Raw genomic sequence first — 7,784 nt, 5'->3', positions numbered from 1 at the left:
ATCAAAGAAAAGCCAACAACAAATAATAAAAGAGGGACAACTTGCATCAGTTACATATCTGTCTCTATCTTCTTACATGAAGATATTTATTTTTCCTTGAATAATGCCTAAAATAGTTTAGGATATTTTCTAATAGTCTTTTGTATAAATACTTCATAATTTGAAGTATTAGGTGTGGATTATTGAACATTTCTATAGTTACATTGATCTAAAACCTAAGGTTTATTGTAACATTTTCAAGTCAGTAGACTAGACTGAGTAATAAAGGCATTGCATTACATGATTCATGTGTTGGGCCACTTCAGTGAAGTATATTTCATTTGTTAAATTGTTATTTTCTTAAGTATTTCACATACATACATGTTTTCCAATTTGAATGAAATAACTGGAATGTTACTTCAAAATTTGTTTAAGTACACTCTGTCTTGAACAATTATTCATTTTGATGTTTTCTTCTGATATCCAGAGTAGGGAATTCTTCATTGCTCCCTAGTTTCGATTGACCTCTTTCATTTCCCTCATTATCTAGTTTGAGGAATCCTTAACTACTCCTTGACCCCGATTGAAAATACCACTTTAGAATCCAACCTAAAAGATTTGAATTTACTCAGCTACCTTGCCCTATGAACACTATCTTTAGAATTTAATTCAATCTTGTTTTATTGACATTTGGACTCCATGGTCCAATGGTAAAAAGACATTTATCTATCAATCTAAATAAGTGATTCCACCACAAAATCAAATCAAAACAATAACTAGCCTAAAAATCAATTAATCCAACAAACTATTAAGAGAGAGCCCTCTTTGAGCATTAGGAAGGCTAGATCCTGATCTCAAAAGTAGGTTTGTGATTACCTCTATTATTTCTTTAAACACAACATGACAACCCTAAGGAAATTTTAGATTGATAACATAGAGAATTCGAGTTCCTCAGTTGTGGTGGAGATTCCAAGGTAGTCTAATATTATTTGTAGACTATTCTTGAGTATACAGGTGTTGCATGCAGGAAGATGATCAACCTTGGGAATTGTGCAGTGATTTTGGAGTAAATTACTAAATAATAGGGGCCTAATTTCGTTAGGAATTGCGCAAGGATATAGGGGCTCAAGTAGAGGCTGAAATTGACTAAGTCTGAGTCAAAGATTCTCATTTACTAGAGAGATAGGTTATTCACTTGTAGGTTGAGCTATGACTAAGCTAACAATTGTAATACATCTCTATTCATACTACAAGGAAAATACCCTCTAGTGAAGGTTTTTGTGGAAGCCGCTATAAAAATAATCCACAAATCCGTTTGTAGCGGAGGTCACTAACAGAGGTGGGTGGGAAAATATTTTTGCATATTTTTTTTAACGATGCATATAAAATATAGAAATGCACATGTACTTTACTATCCATAGAAGTACCAATCCTACAAATAACATGGTGCACCATCAATAATTTATTTTTATAGAATGAAAAAACATGTTGCATTACATAACATCACACACCAGTGCTTGAATAGCTGATAGCACCAGTTCCCTTCACATAGCAAAATGTCTGGTCCATACCAGTAAGGAGCACCGCTATATTTTTAAATTTCAGAGAAATGCAGTGCTATTTCTCACTGTTGGGTCCCTATAATACTAGTGATTACCCCATTACTATTGTAGTTATACCCCTTATTGATATTGTTGTGCCCCTATTGCCCCCATATTGTTATCACTGTGCGCCATAGAATCCCTCTATTGTTATTTTTGTGGCTTTATATTATTATTGTTAGGTCGGCTGGATTATATTGTGACTCCTTAGACTCCTATATAGAAAGGAGGTTTTGTCATTTGAATCATCCAAGAATTTTTCATTTATGTAATGTAAAGGAGGTTGCCCCCTTGAAGAGGCTGAATTATAAGGCGTTGATCTATCTTTTCTATCTTCTCTTGCGCTGGTTTCATAACATTTGGTATCAGAGCTTTGGATTCTAGGGTTTCGCTGCGCCAAACAGGTCATCGTGGAATTTTCGCTATAACGTGTTTTCTGTGACGTTTCAGAAGTCACAAAAAAAAACCCATTTGAGAAGAAATCACGTTGAACCTTGGGTCTGAATTTCAGAGCTTTTTGCGAGATATTTGCGGAGATATGAGCTGAGGAAGTTGGTCTTTTTGCAGACTCCTGAATTACATTCAAAACAGGTGACCTGGGGAAAATCATCATAACTTTCTATCTGGGAATCGGATTGAAATTTCATAACAAGGTACAAAAAAAGGATGGACTGTAGTTTCTCGTGTGCATGTTTCAGATCCAAAGGTCGAAACAGTGACTCGTGGTACGCCGTACAAGTTCGCTCCACTGAACTAGTCTATACGCAAGTCATTGTGGGAGATTTCACATAACTCTTCCTTGGAGAATCCAATTTGGGTCAAACTTGTGGCATTGGAAGGAGGACACAGAAGTCTACTACAGCTCACAATTAATAACATAATGAATATTTGAAAGTATAGAGATACATCAGAGGCAATATTGAGCTCCTACAAAGTGAAAAAAGGTGTGTAGATTTTCCTAAATTTTTTCTTAAGCTTGGTTTGAAAATTTATTTTGAAGGAATTCAAAGGGCATAGTAGAGCATTATTATCGGTAACTGATGCCCCGAGGAAAGAAAATGCAAACACCTAGTAAGGAACCTGAAAGCGCTAGCATGAATCATGAAGAAGAGGAAGAAATGCAACATGATATATCAAAATTACAAGACCAAGTGCAACAACTATTCCTTGCACAAAAAGGAACAGAATCTAAGATGGATGGTTTAAAGAAATATGTAGAAGCTAAGATGGATGGTTTAAAGAAAGGTGTAGAAGCTAATATGGACTGTTTAAAGAAATGCGTAGAAGCTAAGATGATTGACATGGAAGCTAAGATGGATGATTTGAAGATAGATTTGAAGACAGACATGGACGAATTGAAAATAAATATGAATAAGTTGCTGCAAGAAATGGTCCCTAGGGGTGAAGGGGTACTAAAGGAAACTCATGATGAGAACAAAAGAAATGTTAATCATGATTCCATAGACGCTAATGTTGGATCGAAGACTCACCATATTCCAAAAATCGATATGAGGAAGTTTGATGGCAAGGATCCTGCCATATGGATATTATAGATGGAGCAATTCTTCGATCTCAATAATGTGCAAAACACACAAAAGGTACGTATGGAAACTTTATATTTGGAACCAAATCAGTTTGTATGGTATAAATGGCTTTGCTCTCGTAAACCATTTATCACTTGGGCAATTTTTATGGAAGAATTGATAGCACATTATGAGGATACAAAAAGCAACACTTTTTTTAGCCAATAGATAAGTCTCAAACAAAAGGGTTTAATAATGGAGCACATTGAGGAGTTCCAAAAATTGAACATAAGGGTAAAATATATTCCAAATGAGCATAGGATTGATGTGTTCATAGGGTCTTTAAAGGATAATATCCAACATGATGTTCGCCTTTGGGAACCTGATTCGTTAGAGAAAGCATTCAGGTTAGCAAGAAAAATGGAAAGAAAAATTATGGCAACCAGGAAGCATACCACTCACAACTATAAAGACGGAAGTGTTGTTGCCCCTAGTCTTCCACAACCTATAAGGTTGACACCGCAACAATTGGAAGAAAAAAGAGAAAAAGGGCTTTGTTACAGTTGTGATAGAAAATACACTAAAGGTCATAAGTGTGCTGAGAAGAAATTATTCTACATAGATTGTGAAGAGGAAGAAGAAAAGGAGCAAGAAAGGTCAAAAGAAGAGGATATACTCCAGGAACAAAGCCTGGATGAAGAACAAATAAATCCGACCATATCTTGTAATGCGTTGGCGGGAATTACCACTCCTCAAACCATTAAGATAGAAGGAAAAATCAAGAAGAAAAAGGTAATAGTGTTGATTGATTCAGGAAGTACCCATGATTTTATTCATTGTAAGGTAGCAAAAGAATTGAATTTCTTCCTATATCCAGCATCAGAGTGTCAAGTGATGATTGCAAATGGAGGAACAATAAATTGCTCTGGAAAGTGCCATAATATCAAGCTATCCATGGGAGAATATGTATTGACTAGCCCAATGCTTTCCATTCCAATGGGAGGTGCTGATGTTGTACTAGGAGTCCAATGGCTACAATCCCTGGGTACAATAGCTTTTAATTTTCAAGAACTTTTCATCAAATTTTCTATGGAAGGAAAGGAAGTTGAATTAAGGGGTATTGCAGAGAAACCAGGAAAGATAATCAGCTCTAATAGTATGACAAAGCTTCTAAAAAAGGAGCAAAGAGGTGTAATTGCACAACTATGCTCACTGGATGTGTCCACATCGGAATCATCTATTTCTCCAGATCTCCAAAAAGTCCTGGACAATCATTCCAAGGTATTTGAGACTCCCAAAGGTCTCCCACCTATGCGTGATCATGATCATTCTATTCATCTGATTCCAGGAAGTGTTCCTCTAAACATCAGGCCGTACAGATATCCCTATGTCCAAAAGAGTGAAATTGAACGTATGGTTGCAGGAATGCTAGAGGCTGGTATAATTCAACCGATTCAAAGTTCTTTCTCTGCTCTAGTACTATTGGTGCATAAGAAGGATGGATCATGGCGCATGTGTCCGGATTATAGGGAGCTCAACAAGCTCACTATTAAAGATAAGTTCCCCATTCCTGTCATTGATGAATTACTGGATGAATTGCATGGATCAATTTACTTCACCAAGTTGGATCTTCGTTCAGGATATCATCAAATTAGAATGAAGACTGAAGACATTCCGAAAACAACATTTAGAACTCATGAGGGTCATTATGAATGCTTGGTCATGCCTTTTGGCCTTACCAATGCACCTTCAACATTTCAAGGTTTGATGAATTCAATTTTCAAACCATTCCTTAGAAAATTTGTGTTAGTATTTTTTGATGATATACTAATCTACAGCAAGTCTTGGAAGGACCATGTTGAACACGTTGACAAGGTGCTACAACTATTGAAGGAGAAACAACTATATGCAAAAAGATCCAAATGTTTCTTTGGAGTCCAGGAGGTGGAATATTTGGGTCATATTGTATCTCATGAGGGAGTTAAGGTAGACCCTAGCAAAATTAAAGCCATTAAGGAATGGAAAATCCCCACATCCATAAAGCATTTGCAAGGATTTCTCGGGTTGATAGGGTATTATCGCAATTTTGTTAAGAATTATGGGAGAATAGCAGCACCTCTAACAACATTATTGAAGAAAGATGCATTTTCATGGACTCCAGAAGCAACAAAGGCCTTTGAACATCTTAAAGAGGCAATGTGCCAAGCACCGTCTTAGCTACACCAGACTTCACAAAAACCTTTATTGTGGAATGTGATGCTTTAGGAAATGGAATTGGTGCTGTTTTAATGCAAGATGAAAGACCCATTGCTTTTGAAAGTCGTCCAATCAAGGGAAAGTTTTTAAGCAAAGCTATTTATGAGAAGGAAATGTTGGCAATACTCCATGCACTTAAGAAATGGCGACCCTACCTAATGGGTAGACACTTCAAGGTAAAAACGGATCATGATAGCCTTAAATACTTTTTACAACAAAGATTATCCTCTGTTGAGCAGCAAAAGTGGGTCACAAAGATGTTGGGTTATGACTTTGAAATCATCTACAAAAAAGGAAAGCAAAATGTGGTGGCAGATGCACTCTCAAGAAAGGATGAGGATGTGGAAGCATTGTTGTGCGCCATTTCTATTATCCAACCAAATTGGATAAACAAAGCAAGGGAGGAATGGAAGAATGACGAAGAAGTGTGGGCACTTATTCGAAAGTTACAACAAGATTTCAGTACGTCTGGTACATTTAGCTGGAAAAATGATTCGTTATGGTACAAAGATCGCTTATACCTCTGTAAGAATTCCCAGCTAAAACAAAAGATTCTTATGGAATTGCACACTTCTCCCTTAGGAGGGCACTCAGGATTTTTAAAAACGTACCACAGGGTTAAGAAGGAATTTTTTTGGGATGGCCTTAAATCAGATATTCAAATGTTTGTGGCTGAATGTTTGGTTTGCCAACAAAATAAAGTTCAAGCAATTAAGACACCAGGTCTATTACAACCTTTATCCATTCCAAGCCAACGTTGGGAGGAGGCTTCAATGGATTTTATCAGAGGTTTACCCAAGTCTGAGGGAAAGAGTGTCATCATTGTGGTAGTTGACAGACTTACCAAGTATGCACACTTTTGTGCATTATCACATCCATTTAAAGCCAGTAAAGTTTCTACTGCATTTATGGAAACAATTCAAAAGCTACATGGAAACCCAAAGATTATTGTAAGTGACAGAGATCCCATTTTCACAGGAAATTTCTGGACATAATTATTTTCTTGTCTTGGTGCTCAGTTAGCTCATAGCTCATCTTATCATCCTCAATCGGATGGGCAAACTGAGATAGTAAACAAATGTTTGGAAGGATATCTTCGTTGCTTTGTATCTGATAAACAGACACAATGGGTCAAATGGTTGCCTCTGGATGAATGGTGGTATAACACTTCCTTCCATACAGCAACAAAAATGAACCCATTTATGGCACTTTATGGGTATCAACCACCATCCATCACACATATTTAAGAGAAAATTCTAAGGTTCAGGTAGTGGAACATCACATCGAACATCAACAACAAGTCCTCCAACTCTTAAAGGATAACCTTGTGTTGGCACAGAATAGAATGAAACAACAGGCAGATCAACATCGCAATGAAAGAAGTTTTGATGTAGGTGATTGGGTATTCCTACGGCTACAACCATATAAGAAAATGTCCCTCAAGAAAGCTAAGAAGGATAATAAATTATCACCAAAGTATTATGGTCCGTACAAGGTGTTGCAAAAGATTGGTACTATGGCATACAAATTGGAGCTTCCTGCAGCTTCTCGATTGCACCCAGTTTTCCATGTTTCATGTTTAAAGAAGGTCATAGGCGAAAAGCTCCCAGTTCAAACAATATTGCCAGAACTTGACGAGGAAGTAAAAATTATATTGGAACCGGAAGCAGTCACAGAAACAAGAACTCGACAGTTACGAAATCTTTCAATTTCAGAATATCTTATCAAGTGGAAGAACTTATCCGCTGAAGATTCCACATGGGAGGATGAGAATTTTATGCAGAAGTATCCAGAACTACTCAAGCGTTGAGGACAACACTTTTTGGAAGGAGAGGGGCATGTTGGGTCCCTATAATACTAGTGATTACCCCTTACTATTGTATTTATACCCCTTATTAATATTGTTGTGCCCCTATTGCCCCCATATTGTTATTATTGTGCCCCATAGAATCCCTCTATTGTTATTTTTGTGGCTTTATATTATTATTATTGTTAGGTCGGCTGGATTATATTGTGACTCCTTAGACTCCTATATATAGAAAGGAGGTTTTGTCATTTGAATCATCCAAGAATTGTTCATTTATGTAATGTAAAGGAGGTTGCCCCCTCGAAGCTGCTGAATTATAAGGCGTTGATCTATCTTTTCTATCTTCTCTTGAGCTGGTTTCATAACACTCACAATCCCTAGTGCGGTATGATTAACAAAATTCCCATGGGCATCTTCTTAAGAACATCAATAGGCAATTTCTAGATTCTAAAAAAATAGCAGTGCTATAGTAAAAACACGACACCAATTGGTTACCTATATAAAACGCCACGGGGAGTCTCAAGAAGAGCACCGCGATATTTTTTAATTAAACAAAAATGCAGTGCGTTTGGATATATCCCATACTAGTGCGTTTGGAGAAATGCACCGGTGTAGGGT

Source organism: Pinus tabuliformis, chromosome 3_2 (genome assembly GCF_031772625.1).
Source record: "Pinus tabuliformis cultivar Carrire ecotype Pingquan chromosome 3_2, CPIR1, whole genome shotgun sequence".
Lineage (NCBI taxonomy): Eukaryota > Viridiplantae > Streptophyta > Pinopsida > Pinales > Pinaceae > Pinus > Pinus tabuliformis.
Note: the sequence above shows the minus strand (reverse complement) of the source record.